This window comes from Mirounga angustirostris, unplaced genomic scaffold (assembly GCF_029215605.1).
Source record: "Mirounga angustirostris isolate CCGP_5_RB_7025 unplaced genomic scaffold, mMirAng1.0.hap1 SCAF_12, whole genome shotgun sequence".
Classification (NCBI taxonomy): Eukaryota; Metazoa; Chordata; class Mammalia; order Carnivora; family Phocidae; genus Mirounga; species Mirounga angustirostris.
This window is the reverse complement of record NW_026991720.1, coordinates 93,441,977-93,467,773: the sequence shown is the minus strand read 5'-3', so window position 1 is coordinate 93,467,773 and position 25,797 is coordinate 93,441,977.

The following is a 25,797-nucleotide window of genomic DNA, read 5'->3' as shown; positions in this document are numbered from 1 at the left end:
CCCTGAATGTAAATGGGCTAAATGCCCCAATCAAAAGACACAGGCTATCAGACTGGATTAAAAAACAAGACCCATCGATATGCTGTCTGCAAGAGACTCATTTTAGAACCAAAGACACCCCCAGATTGAAAGTGAGGGGATGGAAAACCATGTACCATGCTAATGGACACCAAAAGAAAGCTGGGGTGGCAATCCTTATATCAGACAAATTAGATTTTACACCAAAGACTGTAATAAGAGATGAGGAAGGACACTATATCCTACTAAAAGGGTCTATCCAACAAGAAGATCTAACAATTGTAAATATCTATGCCCCTAACATGGGAGCAGCCAATTATATAAGGCAATTAATAACAAAAGCAAAGAAACACATCAACAACAATACAATAATAGTGGGGGACTTTAACACCCCCCTCACTGAAATGGACAGATCATCTAAGCAAAAGATCAACAAGGAAATAAAGACTTTAAATGACACACTGGACCAAATAGACTTCACAGACATATTCAGAACATTCCACCCCAAAGCAACGGAATACACATTCTTCTCTAGTGCCCATGGAACATTCTCCAGAATAGATCACATCCTAGGTCATAAATCAGGTCTCAACCGGTACCAAAAGATTGGGATCATTCCCTGCCTATTTTCAGACCACAATGTTTTGAAACTAGAACTCAATCACAAAAGGAAAGTCGGAAAGAACTCAAATACATGGAGGCTAAAGAGCATCCTACTGAAGAATGAATGGGTCAACCAGGAAATTAAAGAAAAATTAAAAAAATTCATCGAAACCAATGAAAATGAAAACACAACTATTCAAAATCTTTGGGATGCAGCAAAGGCAGTCCTAAGAGGAAAGTATATAACAATACAAGCCTTTCTCAAGAAACAAGAAAGGTCTCAAGTATACAACCTAACCCTACACCTAAAGGAGCTGGAGAAAGAACAGCAAATAAAGCCTAAACCCAGCAGGAGAAGAGACATAATAAAGATCAGAGCAGAAATCAATGAAATAGAAAGGAAAAGAACAGTAGAACAGATCAACGAAACTAGGAGCTGGTTCTTTGAAAGAATTAACAAGATTGACAAACCCTTTGCCAGACTTATCAAAAAGAGAAGAGAAATGACCCAAATCAACAAAATCATGAATGAAAGAGGAGAGATCACAACCAACACCAAAGAAATACAAACAATTATAAGAACATATTATGAGCAACTCTATGCCAGCAAATTAGATAACCTGGAAGAGATGGATGCATTCCTAGAGATGTATCAACTACCAAAACTGAACCAGGAAGAAATAGAAAACCTGAACAGACCTATAACCACTAAGGAAATTGAAGCAGTCATCAAAAATCTCCCCAAGAAACAAAACCCCAGGGCCAGATGGCTTCCCAGGGGAATTCTACCAAACATTTCAAGAAGAATTAATACCTCTTCTTCTGAAACTGTTCCAAAAAAATAGAAATGGAAGGAAAACTTCCAAACTCATTTTAAGAGTCCAGCATTACCTTGATCCCAAAACCAGACAAAGACCCCATCAAAAAGGAGAATTACAGACCAATATATCTGATGAACATGGATGCAAATATTCTCACCAAAATACTAGCCAATAGGATCCAACAGTACATTAAAAGGATTATTCACCACGACCAAGTGGGATTTATCCCTGGGTTGCAAGGTTGGTTCAACATCCGCAAATCAATCAATGTGATACAATACATTAACAAAAGAAAGAACAAGAATCATATGATCCTCTCAATAGATGCAGAAAAAGCGTTTGACAAAGTACAGCATCCTTTCTTGATAAAAACTCTTCAGAGTATAGGCATAGAGGGTACATACCTCAATATCATAAAAGCCATCTATGAAAAACCTACAGCGAATATCATTCTCAATGGGGAAAAACTGAGAGCTTTCCCCCTAAGGTCAGGAATGTGGCAGGGATGTCCACTATCACCACTGCTATTCAACATAGTATTGGAAGTCCTAGCCACAGCAATCAGACAACAAAAAGAAATCAAAGGCATCCAAATTGGCAAAGAAGAAGTCAAACTCTCACTCTTTGCAGATGATATGATACTTTATGTGGAAAACCCCAAAGACTCCACCCCAAAACTGCTAGAACTCATACAGGAATTCAGTCAAGTGGCAGGATATAAAATCAATGCACAGAAATCAGTGGCATTCCTATACACCAACAACAAGACAGAAGAAAGAGAAATTAAGGAGTCGATCCCATTTACAATTGCACCCAAAACCATAAGATATCTAGGAATAAATCTAACCAAAGAGACAAAGAATCTGTACTCAGAAAACTACAGAATACTCATGAAAGAAATTGAGGAAGACACAAAGAAATGGAAAAACGTTCCATGCTCATGGATTGGAAGAACAAATATTGTGAAGATGTCAATGACACCTAGACCAATCTACACATTCAATGCAATCCCCATCAAAATACCATCCACTTTTTTCAAAGAAATGGAACAAATAATCCTAAAATTTGTATGGAACCAGAAAAGACCCCGCATAGCCAGAGGAATGTTGAAAAAGAAAAGCAAAGCCGGCGGCATCACAGTTCCAGACTTCTAGCTCTATTACAAAGCTGTCATCATCAGGACAGTATGGTACTGGCACAAAAACAGGCACATAGATCAATGGAACAGAATAGAGAGCCCAGAAATCAACTCTCAACTCTATGGTCAACTCATCTTTGACAAAGCAGGAAAGAATGTCCAATGGAACAAAGACAGTCTCTTCAACAAATGGTGTTGGGAAAATTGGATAGCCACGTGCAGAAAAATGAAACTGGACCATTTCCTTACACCACACACAAAAATAGACTCCAAATGGTTGAAAGACCTCAATGTGAGACAGGAGTCCATCCAAATCCTAAAGGAGAACACAGGCAGCAACCTCTTCGACCTCAGCCGAAGCAACTTCTTCCTAGAAACATCGCCAAAGGCAAGGGAAGCAAGGGCAAAAATGAACTATTGGGACTTCATCAAGATAAAAAGCTTTTGCAAAGCAAAGGGAACAGTCAACAAAACCAAAAGACAACCGACAGAATGGGAGAAGATATTTGCAAATGACATATCAGATAAAGGGCTAGTATCCAAAATCTATAAAGAACTCATCAAACTCAACACCCAAAGAACAAAGAATCCAATCAAGAAATGGGCAGAAGACATGAACAGACATTTTTCCAAAGAAGACATCCAAATAGCCAACAGACACATGAAAAAGAACTCAACATCGCTCAGCATCAGGGAAATCCAAATCAAAACCTCAATGAGATACCACCTCACACCAGTCAGAATGGCTAAAATTAACAAGTCAGGAAACGACAGATGTTGGCGGGGATGTGGAGAAAGGGGAACCCTCCTACACTGTTGGTGGGAATGCAAGCTGGTGCAGCCACTCTGGAAAACAGCATGGAGGTCCTCAAAAAGTTGAAAATTGAGCTACCATATGATCCAGCAATTGCACTACTGGGTATTTACCCCAAAGATACAAAAGTAGGGATCCGAAAGGGTACATGCACCCCGATGTTTATAGCAGCAATGTCCACAATAGCCAAACTGTGGAAAGAGCCAAGATGTCCATCGACAGATGAATGGATAAAGCAGAGGTGGTATATATATACAATGGAATATTATGCAGCCATCAAAAGGAATGAGATCTTGCCATTTGCAACGACGTGGATGGAACTGGAGGGTATTATGTTGACGAAATAAGTCAAACAGAGAAAGACATGTATCATATGATCTCACTGATATGAGGAATTCTTAATCGCAGGAAACAAACTGAGGGTTGCTGGAGTGGGGGGTGGGGTGGGAGGGATGGGGTGACTGGGTGATAGACACTGGGGAGGGTATATGCTCTGGTAAGCGTTGTGAATTGTGCAAGACTGTTGAATCACAGATCTGTACCTCTGAAACAAATAATGCAATATATGTTAAGAAAAAAAAGAAGAAGAAGATGAAGGTAGCAGGAGGGGAAGAATGAAGTGGGGGAAATCGGAGGGGGAGATGAACCATGAGAGATGATGGACTCTGAAAAACAAACTGAGGGTTCTAGAGGGGAGAGGGGTGGGAGGATGGGTTAGCCTGGTGGTGGGTATTGTGGAGGGCGCATTCTGCATGGAGCACTGGGTGTTATGCACAAACAATGAATCATGGAACACTTCATCTAAAACTAATGATGTAGGGTGCCTGGGTGGCTCAGATGGTTAAGCGTCTGCCTTCGGCTCAGGTCATGATCCCAGGATCCTGGGATCGAGTCCCGCATCGGGCTCTCTGCTCCTTGGGAGCCTGTTTCTCCCTCTGCCTCTCTCTCTCTGTCTCTCATGAATAAATAAATAAAAATCTTTAAAAAAAATAAAAATAAAAATAAAAAAATAAAAATAAAAATAAAACTAATGATGTAATGTATGGGGATTAACATAAGAATAAAAAAATAATAAGATTAAAGAAGAAATGAAGACATTTCCAGATAAACAAAGCTGAGAGAATGTGTCACTAGCAAACCTGTCCTACAAGAAATATTAAATAGAGCTCTTTCGGTTAAAATAAAAGGACAATAGAGAATAAGTCAAATCGACATGAAGAAATAAAGAATGCTAATAAGGATAAGCACATAGGTGAATATAAAAGATAGTACAAATGTATTTTTTATTTATAACACTTTTTTCCTCCTTTCTTATTTAAAAGAAAATTACGTAAAAATAATTATGTTTTTATTTATGGTCATATGATTTATACAGATTTAATTTTATGAAAATAATAAAATAAAGGAGGAGGGAAGAAGGAAAATTTTTTATACTATTTGAATTAGTTGGTATTTATCCAAATGAGACTGTTAAAAATTAAAATGTTAATTGTAATCCCCAGGGCAACCACTGAGACAATAACTTAAAAAAATAGTAAAAGAAATTACAAGGGAATTAAAATGATACATTAGATAATGTTTAACACAAGAGAAGGCATTAATGGAGGAAGAGAGGAACCAAAAAGATATCAGATGTATAAAAACAAAAGGAAAAACAGCAGATGTACCTTACTGGCAATTATATTAAATGTAAATGGATTAATCCAATCAAAGAGCAAAGATTTGAAAAAGGAAAAAAAAAGTCCAAATATATGCTGCCAACAAAAACTTTAGATTTATGACACAAATTGAATGAAAGTAAAAGGATAGAAAAAGATATACAACCAAACAGTAGTCAAAGGAGAGCTATAATGGACATCCTAATAACAGAAAAAATAAACTCTAAGAAAAAAATTGCTACTAGAGACAAAGAATGAAATTTTATAATGATAAAAGGGTCAATTTATCAAGAAGGGATAACAATTATAAACATATGTGTACCTAATATCAGAGTCCTAGAATATATGAAGCAAAAACTGACAGAAATGACAGGAAAAATATACAATTCAACACTAATGATTGGAGAATTTAATACAGCTCTTTCAATGATGGTGAGAACAACTATAAAGAATAATGAGAAAAAAGAAGATTTTGTAACACTATAAACTGACTAGACCAACAGACATCCATAGACTCCACCTAATAACAGCAGAATGCATATGACTCTCAAGTGTACATAAAGAATTCTCCAAGATAGATGATTTTATGCCATAAAAGTAGTATCAACAATGTAAAATAATTGAAATTGTACAAAAGATTAACATTCCATAAAATGATATGAAATTAGAAATCAATAACTGAAAAATTTGGGAAATGTATAAATACATGGAAATCAAACTTGAATGATCAATAGGTCAAAAAGGAAATCACAGAGGAAATTAGAAAATACTTTGAGATGAATGGGGGCACCTGGGTGGTTCAGTCAGGTAAGTGTCCAACTTTTGATTTCAGCTCAGGTCATGATCTCAGGGTCATGAGATAGAGCCCCACTTGGGCTGGGAGTGGAGCCTGCTTAAGATTATCTCTCTCTGCCTCTCCCCCTCCCCCTCCTATTCATGCATGCATGCTCGCTCTCTCTAAAAAAAAATAACAAAAACAGAAAATACTTTGAGATGAATGAAAACCAAAATACAGGCTTCCAGTTATGGAATGAATAAATCACAAGAATAAAAGGCACAGCATACGGAATATAGTCAATGATATTGTAACAGTGTTGAATGGTGACAGATGGTAGCTACACTTGTGGTAAGGGTAGCATAACATAGAGAAGTTGAATCGCTATGTTATATACCTGAAACTAATGTAGAACTGTGTCAATCATACTCAAATTTTTTAAATACATGTCAAAATATATGAGGTGCAGCTAAAGCAGTATAGGAGGGAAATTTATGACTCAAATGCATATATTAAAAAGGAAGAAAGCCTCACATTAATAATAACCTGATGTTCCATCTTAAGAAACTAGAAAAAGAAGAGCAAACTAAATTAAAGCAAAAAGGAGAAAAAAAATAATAAAGATTAGAAACTAAATAAATGAAATAGAGATTAGAAAACATTAGGGAAAACCAACAAAACCAAAAGTTGGTTCTTTGAAAAAGATCAACAATTATAATAAACCTTTAGCTAGGGCTCAAATTATTAAAATCAGGAGTGAAAGAAGGCCCATTAATACTGATCTGAGAGAAATAAAAAAGGATTTTAAGGGAACACTATAAACAATTGTATGCCAACATTTAAGATAGCCTACATGAAATGAACAAATTCCTAAAAAGATACAAACTATCAAAACTGAGTCAAGAAGAAAGAAAATCTGACTACACCTATAAAAAGTTAGGAGACTGAAATAGTAATAAAAATTTACCACAAAGAAAAGCCCAGACACAAATTGCTTCAGTGGTGAATTCTATCCAAAAAATAAAGAATTATTAGCAATACTTCACAAACTCTTCGAAAAAAGAAGGCAAGAAAACGTTTAACAACTTAGTCTATGAAGCCAGCATTCCTGTTTCCAAACTCAGGCAGACATCACAAGAAAGGAAAATGACACACTAGTAGAATCCCTTTTAAATATAGATACAAAAATCTTAAACAAAATATCAGTAACCCCAATGCAGCAACATGCAGAATGACCATGTGAAATTTATCCCAAGAACACAAGGTTGGATAAACATACAGAACTTAATCCATGTACTGTATCATATGAATAAAACAAAGGACAAAGAAACATACGATCACTTCAATAGTAAAAGCATTTGACAAAATCCAGCATCTTCTATGAGAAAAAAAACAAAACACTCAACTAAGAATAGAAGTGAAGTTCCTACCCTGATAAATGGCATCTATGAAAAAAATCACAAGACTGAAAGCTTTCCTGATAACTTTAGGATTAAGAAAGGATGTCTGCTTTTACCCCTTCTATTCTACATTGTACTGGATATTCTGGTCAAGGAAGTTAGGGAAGCAAAATAAATAAAAGTCGGGACGCCTGGGTGGCTCAGTCGGTTAAGCGGCTGCCTTCGGCTCAGGTCATGATCGTGGAGTCCTGGGATCGAGTCCCGCATCGGGCTCCCTGCTGAGCAGGGAGTCTGCTTCTCCCTCTGACCCTCCCCTCTCTCATGTGTGTGCTCTCTCTCACTCATTCTCTCTCTCTCAAATAAATAAAATCTTAATAAATAAATAAATAAATAAATAAAAGTCGTCTAGGTTGGAAACGAAGAAGTAAAACTATTTCTATTTGCATATGACATGATTTTTGTGTAGAAATCCTGTGGAATCCACACATACAAAAAAAGGACTAGTGCTAATAAGCAAGTCCAGCAAGTTTGCGGGACACAGGATCATATACAAAATTATTTATTTTTCCGTACATTATTTTCCTGTCACAAAATATGTTTCCCACATAGAGAGTTTGTACAAGATCTCCTCATCCACAAAGTCTAAACAATCATACTTTTAGGCACTGTAGGGACACTCAGGTTTACAAGAGACCAGAAGCTCTATTAAAATGAAATCACTCGTCACTACTTGACATTGAGCTCAAACTAGTATTTGTTTTTGACAGAAAGGCAAAAACAAAACCAAAGTGTATTAACCTGTTTGGGCTGCCATAACAAAATATTATAGACCATGCACCCTAAACACAGAAGAGTATTTCTCACAGTTCTAAATTCTGTGAAGTTCAAGATCAAGTTGCCTGCTGATTCATTTCCTGGAGAGAGCTCTCTTCCTGGCTTGTAGATGGTCACCTTCTCACTGTGTCTTCACCCAGCTTTCTTGTGGCTATTCTTATAAGGGCACTAATCTCATCATGAGGGCTCTACCCTCTGACCTCATCTAATTCTATCTCCCACATGCTCCCTCTTCAAATGTCATCACATTGCGGGTTAAGGCCCCAACACATGAATTTGGGGGGGTGGAGGGAGGTGACAAACATTCAGTCCACAACATAAAACAAACTACTTGAATCTAGAAAGTGTCTGATTACATTTATCCAAAGTTTTCTTTTTTTTTTTTTTTTCTTTAGCATCCTTCTGATTTCCATCAACAATTTCAGGAAATCACCTGATCTACTATCCATGAAGAGCCCATTTCTCCTTGAGGGAAGGAATTTTGTGCATGTTTGGCTAAGTAACACCAAACAAATAGTCCAAGACAAAGATACTATTACTGAATTCTGAAGGGCTCCTTTATATGTTTCCATTATAAACTAAGAAATAGAAGGCTCAAGATTCTATTATTTAAATATTGAGTAACATACATGGTCCTATTTAGAAAGTTTCAAACTGTATTAGATAGTATTTACTCAGCATCAGTAGTACTCCATTAGCAGAATGAGCAGTGGAGTGGAAAATTTCAAGTGACAATTCGTCCAATGTTCATTTTGTTAGGCTTGACTGTCAGGCTCCACGAATTTTGTACATCAAGTAAAACGCCGAAGTTGCACTGTGAGGATGCCATTTTAGAGGGGATAAGAAACTGTCCAGTTTCCTTATCTTGGCCTTTGGTTCAGCTATTTCATCCTCTCTACTCTGAACTGGAGGTTCTGGAGTCTTTTGCAAAGCACAAGCCCAGAAGAACTGTCCTTTGCTAAGGAATGGATTGGGGGACTCTGAGGGGCTTTGCAGAACAGAGGCTGGTAACACTTATCATAAATGGTGCTAATATCACAAAAAAAGTTGAAAGCATGCTATGGTTTGTCACAATAGTTATCTCTGGGAAGGTAATATATGTGCAGATAACAGGGAGATTGCATTCTACTGTGCATACTTTAGTATGAGGAAGTTGGAGAAGACTCATTTCTTTCCCTGAAGGGATTCAAATTGAAGGCGTCATGCAGAAACCAGTCTTTACATGCGGGGAATACCATGCAGGCTCATCCTATGAGAAGCCATTCTCAATGTGAATGTTGGCATTTGGCTATCATCAGAAAGCTTTAAAAAGTCCAAAAAGAGTAAAAAGTCAAGATTCACTCAAGAAAAAGTAAAATTATTCTAAGAGAAAAATCAAGGGCTCCCTCTTATAATGCAGAGATATCACTAAGCTTTGTGAACTGTGGCCTGCTACAGTTCTCTTCCTTCTGAAACACAGACCACAAAGAGTTCTGGGCATAAACATTAAACTTAGAGAAACTTACATATGGTGCACTAGGAGCCATGTATACGAATCTTCATAGCAGCGTAATATCCAAGTGACTGGACAATGGATAAATAAATTATGACATTATAATAGCATACTATATTGTGGTAAAAACAATTGTATTACAGTTGCATACAACAACTTGAAAGCATCTTACAATGTGAGTGAAGAAAAAGTTCACCTTTACTGAGGTATTGATGATACAGACTTAATAATTAACAGGTACCAACCTCTATGTTTCCTTCCTCTGTTCTCACCACCTAAATAGATTATGAATTTCTTGGGTATGTGGACTGTTTTGTGCAAGGCCTTATATTCAAGCCCCAGAGGTGGTACTCCCTTGTTGAAGTGTGCCCTGTAATGTGTTCATAGATAAAGCAGAGAGCTGAGATCCTTGGACCCAAGGTGATGGTTGATGGACTAATCCTCCAATCTACTGGGCAATCTTCCTATACATTTTAAACATAGACAACTGAAAGAACTAAGCTACCTTAGTTGAAGGCCAAATGAGGAAGTTCATTCCCAGCAGGGAAAAGTCTCCATTCATGGTTCAGAAAGATCAAAGACTGTGGCCTCAAGAATGATTCAACTGACATTGAAGGAATGAAGTATGGAAGACTGACAAGGACTCACTTAGAGAAGATAACTCAGAATGGGGTCTGCAACAACAAGGATGCAGGCAACGATAGACTGAAGAAAACTGCAGATCTAGAGAATAGATTGGTGGTCCCAGAGAGAATTTTGACAAACCAATGCTTGTACCTTGGAGGACAGATTGAGGGGTCTGCATATTTTTAATCAAGTTAGAAATTATGGCAACTATTTTCTACCTCTTTAAAGTAAAAACGCAAGCTTCATTTGCACTAATGATTATCACATAATTATTGAGTGTTAACTCTGGCTAAGTGTAAATGTGTAAATGTGCTCTGAATGAGTGAATGAAAGAATGATGCAAAAATGCGGTTAATTATTATTAATGACCAAGCTAATATCACAATTTGAGTTAGACTTCTAGTCTAAACTTATGATCTTGATTTTTCTGATTCTCAAAGGGCATTTTTCTCACCAAATATCTCCTGCATGTAGTATCTTCAACATACAGAACGGACAATTCTGTGATGTCCTCTGGCAGTCACTTTTTGCCAAGCAAGTGTGGGTTTTAAAACCAGGCAAGGGTTCAGGGGTTATGATTTCCTAGATGAAAGCCCCACAGGATGCACACTCTGAATGGAATATTATTTATCTCTTTCCTCTCCTTCTTCACACTTACAGGCTAAGGGATCTCCTTAAACTCCTATCATAGAGATTCCAACTGAATCTCGAATGGGTTTGCCATGACATCTACCTCCCGACCCCAGCTCAGCTTTCTAACCTTCCCAAGAGCACATATGGAATGTCCTCACACCAGAGTGCCCACTCTGAGTCTGTCTGGTAGACAAGAGCTGGGCCCTTTCAAGACAGCTCAGGGGCCAAATCTCCCACTGGTAATTATTCATGTCATGCCTGCTTGTGTAAAACAGCCAAAGAGCAGTAAATACCACTGGGCACAGAGGGGAAAGGTAGAGGCCTATAAAGAAACTTGTTTGGGACAAGTCAGTTACTTGTGACATTTACTGCCAGGTAAATTCCATTCACCATTATCATAAAGTTGCTAACTCCAATTTAAGGTAAGAGCCAAGGGCACCTATTTATTAACTCAGAGCTCACTAGGCGTCTCCTTGAATATTGCTCATTTTTGGATGAAATGAAATATACTGATGGGTTTTTTTCCAGAGGAGAGACAATCATGGTGGACCTGTATACTTAGTGAGGAGAGCCAGTGTTTTGCTGCTTCCTTTCAAGCATGCTTGTGATTTCAGTTTTGCCTGAGGCTGCTGTCTTGGGCTCCTTGGCAAGGACAAAGAACCCTGCCCCGTGAGTCAGGGTCTGACTCCTGAGGCATGAACTCTAAGGTGGGTTGAAAGAGCCACCTAATGGAGAACAAAGGTGTTCTTTTCAGAAGTGCCCAAGTCTTAGCAGGCACACTCAAAGGGATGAAGCGTTTACGCACCACTCTTCCTAATGATATCTTCTCTTGTGAATCAGGGCCGGGCTCTGGTGCCTCCTCCACCAGGGAGACCAGGTGGGATGTCTTCTCCCCTGCTCAATTCTGTAGAAACACTGGAGTATGTGGCAATCATTTCACAAAGTCCAAAAGGGGAGACCAATGCACAATCCAATTCAGAGAAACACTTAAACCTTTATCATCCATGAGCCTCTCACCCCTTGGCAAAACCCTTGCAAAAAATCAAGTGTCTCCCTTCACAGGTATGGATAACCCTGAGGGAGCAATCCAAATGATGATAAGATTTTTTTTTTCTTCTTAACTTATCTGAGCTAATATAGGAATACCTTGAATCTTCTTTGAATCTGCATATTAACTGACTCTAATATGATTTATATTAATATTTTGGATATATGTAACTTTTCCAGGTGGGAGTGAAAAAGATGGTAATATCGTGTTGTGATGTTCTAAATAAGTGGCTGGGCCTGCCCCCTCCTTATTGTGACATTGTCCTTTTCTGCAGTCAAGAGTCTTCCCGCACATGATAATCACCCCCATAGGCGCACACACACAATCCTTCAAAGCACAATGGACAACCTCACTTTCCAGCTGGAACACCTGAGAGACAGGAGAATACAACTACCACTCCCAGAAGCTTGTAGTTTGGGAAGCAGCAAAGGCCTCTGCAGCAGGCTGCAAAATGTGGAGTCATCTGCTGGTGCCATTCCTGACTGGGCCATTTGCCACTGACTATGGTGGCCATTGTTGGAGGTGAAGAGGTTGCTGCCCACACCAAACCTGGTCTCTCAGAGCCCACCTCCTCTCCCTGAGGCCCTGAACCTGAGCCCTGTCAAGCCTCAGAACAACTGTTCATGCCAGCAGAAGTTTCCATCTACCCCTGCCTCTCTCTAGCCCTATTGATATTCTATCAGAGACCCTGTAAAAACCTTTCACCAGGACCTTTCCACCCGGATGACTTTCAACAACTTTGAACTTTGAAAACCCGGATTCAGGGACCTGAGTCTCCATGTAGTCCATGTGCAAATTTACCCACCACTCTTCCGAACATTATCTTCTCTTATGAAAAAATAAACAGAAATAAAAATTTCACCTTGCCAGCACTGCTAAAGTGAGTCTTACAGCATTACTATTTTCTGCATATGTTAATGCATTTCCATCTATCTCTCTAGAGAACTGGCAAATGCAGAAGGTGTCAGTAATGCTCAACCTGCAATGGGATACATGGGCACAGAGGCTGGACCCAAGTTCACCCAACCCAGGGACATTACCCTGGGGGTCAACACCAATCTATTTACTTCTAGCCTGGGTTCTTTCCTCAAGGGGACCTCAGAGAAAGGATACAACAGGACTATAATTCAATAACCATCCAAATAAACGTGTTTTGCATTTATTTTTTTAAATTTTTTTTTAAATTTTATTTATTTATTTGAGAGAGAGTGAGGGAGCACAAGAGGGGAAACAGCAGGCAGAGCGAGAGGGAGAATCAGACTCCCCGCTGAGCAGGGAACCCCCCATGGGACCCTGGGATCATGACCTGAGCCGAAGGCAGATGCTTAACAGACTGAGCCACCTAGGTGCCCCCCCTTTTTAATTATTTTACAAGGCTTTCAGATAACAAAGGTACTAAGTACTTAAGTCTTAAAGCCACTTAACTTTCATTTACCTCTTGGCCACATCCCTCTCACATTATTTCTCCTTTTGTCCCTGATAACATCTAAAAAGAAGCTATCCTTTCTCTTTCATCTGGGAATCCAGGGACATCCTGAGACCAAACAAGATTTGCCAATTAACAATTTGGGTGATAATTTTCTTGCAGGGCAAGAATGGTGGAGGAGAAAGAAGAAACCAAACCAACTAACCAGCCAACTAAGGACAAGAAAAGGAAAGCACATAGCACCTGCAGACAGGAAGTTGCTGCCAGGTGGGCTGAGAGTGTGACCTTCTGGCCATTCCTAGAGGAAAAATCCTATCCTCTCCTTCAGCCCTTTCTGTTTGGCAGTATCAGCTGGTACAGGGCAGGTGGCAACAAATGTGGAACTTTCCAAGGCTTCTCATGACATTCTAATTAATCTCATTCACAGTTACCACCTATGCTGCACATGGCGATTTTCCTCACAGATGAGGCCAAATCAAAGAAAGAAATATTTGTCACAGCATGGTATATGGCAGATATGGGCACTTAGGAAATAAGAGTGAACAACACACCATTCCTTCCCCAAAGAAAATAACAGTATAGCAGGTGTGCTAGACATATAAACATTTTCAATGCTAGGTCATAGTGGATAAATTCTAAAATGTATAAGAGACTGAGGAGACTGGGTTAAAAACCCAGTAGAGGAGATGGGAGAAGGTAGTCAAGGAAGACTTCCTAGAGAAGGTGTTCCTAGGTCGAGTTATAAAGGACAAATAGGGGACTCTGTAAGAAAAACTATGGATGAAAAGAGAGGCATGAGTGAAAATAATTGGTCAGCAAGATGTGTTCTGGGAACAAAAGGCGCAAAAGGACCAATAGGAGAGCTATGGGAGATGAACTCAGAGAATCAGGGGAAGCCAGATTGTAGAGGGCCTGAATGCATTCATAGGTGTAGAACTTTGTGAGTTACACAACAGGGAGTCACTGAAAAGTTTTACACAAGGGAGTGAAGAACGTTCTAGCAATAATCTGAAAAATGAATTTGGGGGAAAGGGGGGTGTAGAAGAAGAAGACTGGACAAGAAGATCTATCAGTCAGTTATTAAAATATTTATGACTAAGAGATCATAAAAACTGAATTAAAAACCCCTAGGGATGGGGCTATTTGTGAGGTAAAATTTATAGGACTTTCTGAGTGATTAAATGCAAAATGGAGGAGACAGAGGATTCAAAAGTAACTTCCAGGTATCTGGCTGGAATGACTCAGATGACAATTGTACCAACAAATAAGGTGGAAGATACAGGAGGAAGCTTACTTTGAGAGAAATAGGAGTGTTAGGTGGGTTGAGTTTGAAGTGGCTGTAGGGCAGCAAGGTGGGGATGTCTAGTAGGTGTTGGGTGGGCATATGAGTATGGAGCTTGAAGAGAGGTCATGGTTACAGAAATAAACGTGTGAGTCATCTATACCTAAAAGGTGGGTAAACATGTGTGATTCGATGAGCTCATTCAGGAGTGAGGAGTGAGGAGAGAGGAAAGACAAAACTCTGGAAAACCCCAACAGTTAAAGTGGGTGGTTCTCCATTTCTATGAAGTAAATCAGAGTGTTTAGGATAACATTTCTCCCATCACCACCTTTGAGGGGATTTTTTTTATTTGTTTAGAGTTCCCCCAGGCACCAGATCTTTCGGTCAATGACAAACACTGGAATCAAACAATAGCATAATAATTTAAGCATTACCTATCCTTGTGAAATTTAGATTCTAAGGCACTCTGGCTGCTTCAGTGTTTTAATACCAAGGAAAGAACCACTAAGAGTGAAATTTCAGGCATAAACAAAGATTTTTGAAGCCAGGATGGACACCATGGAGATCATTCTCTCTTTTCTCCATTCTTGCTCCATCTTTTTATTCCAATCGTCCTCATCCAGGATTCTGGTCTCACTCGGTGCTGTGCATTTCACCCTGCAGAATAGCTATAAGGCCTGGCAAGTGAAAACTTCTCTAAAACAAGTAAATTATCCCCATGCTAATTTGGGTCTCCTCATGTAAGCACAGCCTTGTTGCTTTAATAGGTTAATAGAGTTTCCATATTTTCCCCTCTCTCACTAAAGATTTCAGGGGACAGGGTATGTGGTAAAGACTTTTCTTCCCACCAATTCCATTCTCTTCTCTTCAGCTCATGGCTAGACATTTCCCACTTCCCCTTACAATCACCATCTGACTAATTTCTTTCCAAAGGAAAGAATTTCTGTTTCTCAGTAATAGGATAGGTGCTCTCTACATCCCTGAAGTCCTTCCTTTAGTGACTTTCATCTTTGCACTGCCCCAGAGCAATATGAAACAATGGTTGAGGTAAGAAAACTCATCTGCCGCTCAGGGAGCAACCATGTGTGCCCCATGTGGGTAATCATGCTCTTTGTCATGTAGGAAACATAACAGGAGGTGCTTGGCAATGATCTGAAAATAAGTTTGCCCCATATTCTAGTATCTTCTGATATGGTTCCTACCTCCCTGATTTGGTTTGCATTAACCTTTTATTGGTAGAGAATAAACTTTTCCAGCCCTGCAAATATCTAGATCATCTAATTCTCAACTTTTTTATTCTACAGGTTTCATGTAAAAGGGCAACTTTCAACAAAATTGTACTTTTCTTCCTCTGATTTCAGATGTGCCAGCTTCAGTATATGCTTATTTAATTCTGCTGGGACCTTTATTATCTCTTTTAAAAGTCTACAAAAAGTGGTTCACATGTTCCAAGATCCTGAATTTCTCCTTCCAAATTCCCTAATGCAGCAGCGTTTGCAGGCATGTGGTCTGAGGTCTAAGATACAGTAGTTTGGGACATGGCTACACCAATGAGTAACTTGACTCACCAACTTCTAAGTTATAAATAGGAGCTCTCAATGCCTTCCACTCTACTCCCTCAGCTTAGCATTTTCATAATTTAGGGTCAACTACTATACACACTCCTGGTAATGATTTGTGTATAAGTCAAGATCCTATCTGTGCTTGATTTTCTAAATATGAGGTATCAAGCATAGATACTAATTGACTCACAAAACTTGAGAGTCCAGAAGTAGACCTGATTTTGCATGTGACTTTAAAAAACAAAGTGAGAGTCCTTGTCCCACTAGTTAGCAGCCTTGTCTAATGATAACACTAATCACTGTGGCAAAGGGGAGGCAACTTACCCTTTGGGTCATGTACTACACTCTCGGGATGAGTGTGGAACCCCATCCAGACACTCATGACTGAAAGAGGAGGAGGGGAGAATCCTTAGACAAAAATTGGATCTGTAGGAAAAGCAATGTTGCCTGAGCAAACTCAGGAATAAGCAACAACAACAAAACACTAAAAAAAGAGATCTTTATTGAGTAGCTTTTTTAGTCTCTTTTTCAAATGCCATATTTTTTCTTAATAGTATGGATTATTATTAAGCAAATATTTATTTCTTCCCCTTTCCTGTGTGAAGTTTGTCTTCCTGATCCACTGATGCTTAGTTTAGCCATATGATTTTCTATAGCCAATGGAATGTTAGTGGACATGACACGGAGTGGCCTTACATGAGTTTGTGCATTTTGACTTGGCTCTTGTGCTTTGTTAATCTGCCATAGGAAGAGCATGCTGCAGATGGAACCGCCCCATCAGCCTGGGTCCCAGAATGGACACACATACAGCAGATCTGAATACAATCCACAACCTCGAGCTAAGCCACCTGGATAAGTCCATTCTAGATGAGCTGCAGGCAGCCTGCATAACTATAAAAGAATAAATGCTTGTGTTGTAAGCTACTGAGTTTTGAGATTGTCACGCAGCATTATTTTGGCAACAACTTACTAAGACATTTTTGCCATAGATGCTCCAGAATTTCCTTCTAAACGCAGGAATACAGAACAAGGGAAATTATCTTGAAGTTGCATTTCCAGAGCAAAGACATTGTTTTTATTTAGAAGGTATGTTTACTTCGGGTGGGCTAATAGAGATTTGGGGGATGGTGGGATGTTCTCAGTTCTAAGAGGTACCTATTTCCACTCTAACATTTCGGTCCCAGGATGTGTCATTAAATCAATGTGCATGAGGCCTCGTTGGTAGATGGTAGTTTCTCCATTTCCTTGCCCCCCACCCCCCAGTCGTGTGTCCTTTAAAGATAGACTCAGTGGGTCTTGCAGTCCCGCCATTCAGAAGTCAGGAGGCACACATATGTTTGGCCGGACTGAAGCCGATGAGGGTTGTGCTCACTGACTGGTGTGGTAAGTGTCTAAACAGCATTATTAAACATTGAGAGAGTATGAGTTAACTGAATCAAGCAAAGTAGTATTCTGTTGGGAAAACTAAACAGTGAATTCCACACTGCGGTATGGGTGAAGTCAGCTCTTTTTGGATGTGCCTAATTGCCTGAATGCACAGTTTTTCAGAACCCAGATTACTGTATCATGTAGTAACAAAGCAATTATTTTTTATTTGGAAATTGTTCAGAACAGTTATTATTAAATGGCCATCTTGACAGTAAAAAAAACTGCAAGCATGGTCCCATCTAGCATGGGAAACCACACAACATAAACCCATGATGGATGGAGTTACTTAGTTGTCGCCTTGTGAGTGCTGGCGATAGTCAACAAAACAAAAGTTTAGCTTCAGTTTATCAGATATTAAGCTGCTCTGTTTGATTGCAGTTAGTCAACAGTTTCAGCTGCTGAGGTTTTCCCACGGAATGATATTATAATTGGTTGGATAATTGGGGGTTGTGTTCCTGACCAAGGACTCAGCAAGAAATAAATCATAGATATCACCAACAATGTGTCATACAAGCAAGATACAACAACCATAAACCTCTAAAATCATTTGAATTAGTAAAATTATGATCCCAGTGCCATAAAATGGGCAAGAATTTACCAATAATACATAAAATACAAGCCTAATGTGTCATAAATTTGGCCAATCTAAAACTAATAGAAAAATAACTATTGTAAACACTGAGTTAAGACTTTTGTAAAATGATGTGTATGGCCCTAAGTCTTCAAGACAAGAAAAGCAAGCTGTCACAGTAAATTTAACTGATGCATTCTTTATTCCTCAATAAATTCCAGTGTTGTAAATATGTCAAATAAAAGCCAATATTGTTTCTTTAAATGCAAGACCTTGGGGAAGGGTGTTTAGGACAAAACACCACTAGACCTTAAATTTAAATTGTTGACATTTCCATCCATCTCCATATATAATTAGCTGACACCTGTGTGTACATGCACACATACACCCACACCCTCTCTCCTGCATGAGTCATGGTATAATTCCTCCAGTGTCCATCCCTGAACACAGGGCTGTGAGAAGCAACACCAAGAAAACTCCTTTTCGTGGTTCCTTCAGGCCGGTGGTTCTAAACTAAACCTAAGTTTTCTTGACATTTGGGACACCAAACATTGGGTGGTGTCTAGTTAGTAGAGGCCAGGGATGCTGCTAAATGTCCTACCATGCACAGGACAGCCCCCTACAAGAAGTTATCCAGCTGTAAATGTCAACAGGGCCGAAGTTGAAAGACGTGCTTTACACAAAAATTTGTATTGTAGAAAAAAAGATGTGGATTCAGCCATTCAGCTTACCTGGATAATTCTTGATCATCTATTTTACTGTTCAATAGAAAGTGCTTCTCATCCACAGCCCTACCACAGTTAACCTGCAAAGAAAACAAGAAATTTGATTGTTTTGGTCATCACTGTGATATCAGTCTACTGCCTGGCACATTTTTGTGCTTCAATGAATATTTGTTAAATAAATGAATAAGTGGATGGAAAGAGGAAGAAAAAAAGAAGGAAAGGAGGGAGGAAGGACGTGAATGGTGCCAGTTTGCTTGATTTTAGTGAACTTGCTTTCCTTTCATTTACTGTCTTCCAGAAAAACAATAGGCACGGGTTCAGGTAATATTTACTGTTTACTAATTACTATTAATAGCTTCTTTATTGAACGTATCATATTAATGGTAATTAAAGGACTCAAGGTGTTAGTAACAAACACTATGCCATTGTTTTCATAGCTGCTCACAAGTAGAAGATTGTAAAATAGTGTCATTGACTTTCAGTGTCAATGGCACTCAGTTTAGAAGATGATTTTCAAAAAAGCAATCACAACATCTAAATAACCTAGGGCTTCATTAAAGGTTTTGGTGGGCTGTATTGTTTGCTCATTTGCATTGTTTTGCTTTGTCTGTTGTTTATCTTCTTTGGTCTCCTGGACTTTCCCCACCCCTAAGCAATATCCTGAGGCAAAAGAGTCACCAGTGGTTACTTTGAGGGACGTGTTCAGGAAGAATGGAAAGTCATGCCTGTTGGCCATGATCCCAGGGAAGAGGTTGGGAAGGGGGAGGGGCACAATAATATATATTAATAAAGCCCAGACTTATTCTTATTTTTAGCAGTCTATTATCAGAGTCTCCTCCTCTGTCTTTCCTTAAATCACAATCCAGGGTCAGCATGGTCTGTTTTACCAGCAAACAAATGAAACCCTACAAATGTCTCTGTAAAACCATTTTGACTTTTCCTAGAGCCTATCATAATTTCTACACATCAAAGTTAATCATTACATAAATGCCAAATTAGTAAATGTAGTTGGCATCTATTGTGCACCGTGGACTATACTGGGTATTTGGACATAGATAAAGAAAGTATGCTTTCTGCTCTCCAAGAAAGGAAACATGGGATTAGCATAAATATTACGCACTGCTCAATAGGTGGCAGAGCAGATGAGTGAGATAGGAAGCCAAATGCAGCAAAGGGTGACTGTATTTGCCAAATTCACCAAAACTGGCTTCAGTTGGATAGGGCAGTAAAACCCTTGGTTGGTATTGGGCACACAGATAGCCAGCCTCGCCTCTCATCTCTTCTAAATGTTATTATGTCCCCTCTAGGTTTGCACTCCAACCACACTATAAATACAGATCAACTGTCAAGTTTTTATCTCATTATAAAAATGGTCCATATTCTTATAGGCATCTATAGAAGGCATCTCAATGTCTCTTAAAATCCAACACATGATAGGTTAACTATTTTCTGCAGATAGCAAGCACCAACTTAAGTTTATAATTCTTGCTATTCTCTATTAAATGTTAATATTCTCAGACTGGGCATTTTGCCATCTTTATCATATTTTGACCTAACATCCATCATCCTTGGTCTTAATCTTACCTTTCTACAGCTTGATACACATTTCTTAAGCCTATGATCGCTTCACGTCTCAGATGCTTTGTCTACTCAATGGTCTCTTCACAGAATTTTCCCTCGAGGGCAACAGGACTTGGAAAAGCACTTTTTGTGTTGAGCATGCAAAACACACAAAAAATAAAGCAAACAAAACAAAACAGAACAAATCCCACCCCCATTCAATTTAATGCAGGAGCCCCTGGATTGAATTGAAATTTTCCAACTCCGGACGTGCTCCCTCTTGTCACCAGCTTCTAACAAGGAAAATGGAAAGTGAGTTCACCTGTTGAACCCTGACTCAAGGAGTCAGCTGGTAATGTGAGCACATCCCTGGAAGATGCCCCTGGGTGGACCCCTGTCTAACCAAGTTGCTGTTTTTAGACTCAGACATGCTGGCTCTAAAAGCCGCCACTCTGCAGGAATTTCATACAGACGAATTTAGTCTTCTGAAAACTTTCCTGATAAAGGCACTAGATGAGTCCAAACTACCTCATAATCTTGGAGCCAGCCTGTCTGGAAGGTGCCAGAATAACCGGAGAAGTGGCCTCGTTGAAATCTTTCATGAAATATCTGGAAGCAGATCTGGAAGCAGGTAAGAATGAGAAAACAGAATTCCAGATGAAGTTCTACCGAAAGAAAAGCCAAGCAAAGGCAGCCATTAGCAAAGGACTCTTTGAGGATAGATTTTCCTCTCACGCTTTCCTCCCTGTGATGTCGCAAGGAAGACAGAGGCACGCACTTCAGTGACCAGCTCTGTCATAAAATAAACCAACACTCAGCAAGGGAGCCCTGGCCCGAGGCCCACAAGCAGGAGCTGAGTGACCCCGGGTGGACATGCAGCCCCGCTGCGGGGTAGTAAGTCAAAGAGGCACACGCTGTACGAGCCACACTCTGGAAACACAACCGGTGTCCGTGGGCTTGTTCCCAAGTGATCTACTGCTTTCCAGCCCTCCGCCCGTCTTGGAGGAGCTCCGGCCCAGGTGACCTGAGCAGGAAATGTTGACTTTGGAAATGGCTGGGGCTGTATTTCTGCCACAAAAGATGATTGGGTCGGCCCTCTCTTTTACTTAATAAAATTTTATAGTTGTGCTTGCAGTGTATGTTCATTTTAGCAAAAGAAATGAGAATAAAGAAGAGAAAACCAGAAATGATCACCCAGAGATAGTTTTGTGGGCATCTAAAGGTATTCCATTCCAAAGATTTTCTTCTGGATATAAGGTATCCTTGCATATTCTTAAAAAATGGAACCATAGTATCCATATTAATTCTAAAAACGTAAATATAACATATATACAGAAAATGCACATATAAATGTACAACTCATAAAAATCGCTATGATTTTGTAAATTCTTCATTGTGGCTGTCTAAAGCTACAAATAGTCCGCTTTGTTTTAACAGCTACTTGATATTTAATTGTAGGGATCTTCTAAAATTAACTTAACCGATCCCCTTATTAGACATTACAATGAAAATTCTAGTAGCTATATATTCTGCTGCTTAGTATTTTTTTTTAAGATTTTATTTATTTATTTGACCAAGAGAGATAGCAAGAGCAGGAACATAAGCAGGGGGAGTGGGAGAGGGAGAAGCAGGCCTCCCGCCGAGCAGGGAGCCTGATGTGGGGCTTGATCCCAGGACACTGGGATCATGACCTGAGCCGAAAGCAGATGCTTAACGACTGAGCCATCCAGGTGCCCCAGTATTTTTTTATATTTTTAAAATTATGTTGTAATAGGAATTTCTACAGGAAGAAAAAAATGCTGTGTCAAAAGAAGGCAGTTTTTTTCTTTTTATTGTTATGTTAATCACCATACATTACATTATCAGTTTTTGATGTAGTGTTCCATGATTCATTGTTTGCGCATAACACCCAGTGCTCCATGCAGAATGTGCCCCCCTTAATACCCATCACCAGGCTAACTCATCCTCCCACCCCCCTCCCCTCTAGAACCCTCAGTTTGTTTTTCAGAGTCCATCATCTCTCATGGTTCGCCTCCCCCTCCGATTTCCCCCCCTTCATTCTTCCCCTCCTGCTATCTTCTTCTTTTTTTTCTTTCCTTAACATATATTGCATTATTTGTTTCAGAGGTACAGATCTGTGATTCAACAGTCTTGCACAATTCACAGCACTCACCATAGCACATACCCTCCGCAGTGTCTATCACCCAGCCACCCCATCCTTCCTACCCCCTACCACTCCAGCAACCCTCAGTTTGTTTCCTGCGATTAAGAATTCCTCATATCAGTGAGGTCATATGATACATGTCTTTCTCTGATTGACTTATTTCGCTCAGCATAACACCCTCCAGTTCCATCCACATCATTGCAAATGGCAAGATCTCATTACTTTTGATGGCTGCATAATATTCCATTGTATATATACCACATCTTAAAAGAAGGCAGATTTTGATACCATTAGACAAAATGCTTTCCAAGTTCTAATGATGTCTTTCTTTCCTCATACAGTATTTATCTAAGAATTGATGTCAACTTGATAGAATAAAGTGCTATTTTATTAATGCTTTAATTTGTATTTCTTTGATACTTATGCGTTAAGTGACTTTTGTGGTGATGCCTTTCCCATTTTTCTAGTTGGTTGAGTGTGAGTTTTTTTCTTACTGATTTGTGTACATATCTAATAAAAAATAGTTACTTTTGAAGATTTTGAAAATATAAAGTAATGGAACTAGCTCTCTATTTACTAGAGTTAGGAATTAAAAAGTAAGGATCGACCCTCCCCCATAAGATAAATAATTAACAAACTTTTCTTGTTTTACCATTTCAGTTTTGGTGAGGATGATGTCAGACTTTTATCTTAGATTACAGTAGTAAAATGCAGTGAGTCTCAGGCATTGTCAGCACGCGCTCCTCATCTCTACACACTTTGGACTCAGAGATCCCATCCAGAAATAACATTGTGGTCAAGTGACTGGGCTGTGATGTGAATCAAATCTGGATTCCAGTTCTCTCTGTGACCTACCAGCTATGTGACATTGGGCAGTATAATACAGACTTCATCTCAGTTTCAGTTTTTTCAGCTGTGAAATGGGAAAAGCAATAACGCCTACTTCATAGGGTCTTTTGTGAGCATTAGATGAGGCAACACATATAAAAATAATAAGAGCTACATGTTCACTACGTTTAGGCACTGCTTTACGAGCATAACGCCTGACAGAATGATCGCTTAGTAAGTGTTGGCTGTATTAAACTAGTATTATTACACCTGTTCTTCATGGACTCTAACAATTAGAATGAGGAATTCAGAGCCCAGGGAAGTATGAGCTAGATTAAGCACCACCCCTTATGGTGAGGTTGATTTCTGTCTGGGAATGCAACGTATAACACAATAGTAGGTAAGCTAAGTCAGGATGCAGACACTGCACTTCTGAGCTGAGACAGCGTTTAATCATAAGTGTGTTCAGGAGGAGTGCATGAGCCAGGAAAGCTCGTGATCATGAGTCAGAAAGCAAGTCCCCACCCTCACAAGTCTACACATACTATGTATACCCTCACATACGCCCACCCCCACTCCCTGCCCCATACTCATACTTAGGACAGATATTTCTCCTGAGGAATAGATCCTTACTTCCAGTTTTCTACCCTGAACTCAGGCCTGTCCTGTAATAAGAACAAAGAAACAGCCAGGTAAGCCCATGGCTCCTGGCACCAGCACCTTCATGATGGAAAAAGAGAACCATCGTGAGTCTATATGAGACCATTAGTGTTAAAGGGATAGCTCCCTCTCTGGGGATATTTTGTTACTTGGTCTGTCAACTCTAAATTATATAGCAGTTTTTAAATTTGACTCCCACCTATTTCTTAGGCAGCAATCCATGTGCTTATTCTATTCTCTCCTCTTTTCCTCCTTCCAGTTTTTTAGATGTGTCATTATACTTGGTCAGAATAATAAAAATTATGCTATTTTTCTTTCCTTGTCTCCACATTAATTTTAGACTTAGATCCACAATTAAATATATCCAAGGCTCTCTGCTAGTCCTTCTGCCAAAGTTTCCCCAGGCCCCTCTGATTTATATGAAGCTTCTCTCTTTGGACAGCCCTCAGGAAGGGCTTGGGGTACAGGAGGGCCTGAGTTGGGCGTATTGAAGGCTAGTGAAGGATAGCTTGGCTGGGTATAATCCTTGGATCACATTCTCGAATTTTTTGAAAATGTTCTCCACTATGATCTTGTTTATTATTGAGAAGTTTGATATAAAACCTAATTTCTTAAATTACCTCAAGGCCTAGAGGACTTTTAAATTTACCTTTACAGCATAATAGTTTTATTGGTATATGTCTCAGAGTTGACCGTTCCATAATTTCTCAGACATATGTAGGCCCTTCCAACCTATAGATTCAGGCCTTTGTTTCGGGAAAGTTTCCTTGAATTAGAATTTTCTTTTAATTTTTATTCACTGTTTTGTTTTTCTCCTCTGGGGACTTCAACTATGTAATGCTAACTCTTCTTTACCGGTCTTCTGTATTTGTCACATGTCTCTGATTCTTTTCACTTGCTTTTTTAAATTGTGTTTTCATTCCCTTGGCTCTTTTCCTTCCTCTGTTTAATGCCCCTTATTATATTTTTAGTCAAATCTATTCTCTCTTCTCCCTGGGATGCCTTGAAATTTCTTTCTTTTTTTTTTTTTTTTAGTTGATACTATCCTTTTCTTAAATTTCTTTCCTGAGCTTGGTTTCTTTGCATTTCACATGCTCCTGATTTTTATTCCTTTTGTTCTGAGTTTTTGAATTTCTGTTTCAAGGAGTCTTCATATCTACAAATGCCCATTTACAGATATTGAATTCTGTTTGGGGTATTACAGTTCCCTTCTGCTTTGTGATTTTATTTTGGGGCAAAAGAAGATTCCTCATGAGCTGAAATGTTTTATTTCTTTTTAGCTTTACTTCTTACAGTAACTGTGTTCAGGTGTTGCCTGTCATTTTCTATTCATTTTGAAATGTCTTATAATCCTGTGCAGGCAGGAATGGCTTGTTAAGTTCCTTAGTCTGAGATGCCCCTCTTAGGGAGATGGTGTGAAGTGTAGTGTCTTCGATAGGTGACATTTTGGAGGTTGCAAGAGGGGTTACTGTGACTGCTGACATGGTGGCTCGCTTTTATTTCTATAATGCTTTTACTTTTCACCTTTTTACTACCAAACCTCCAAAGGCTACTTCCCCTCCCAAATTGCCCATCTCTCCTGGAAGTGGGGCTTTCCTAAGGTGGCCATGTCTGCTCACTGCAGTTCTCACACCACCTTCCTTCTTTAATTTCTTCAATCACCAGTAGTCTCACTTACCAGATCTCAGACCGAGTCTCAATATTTCCTCACTCAGGATGGGTCCCCCCTT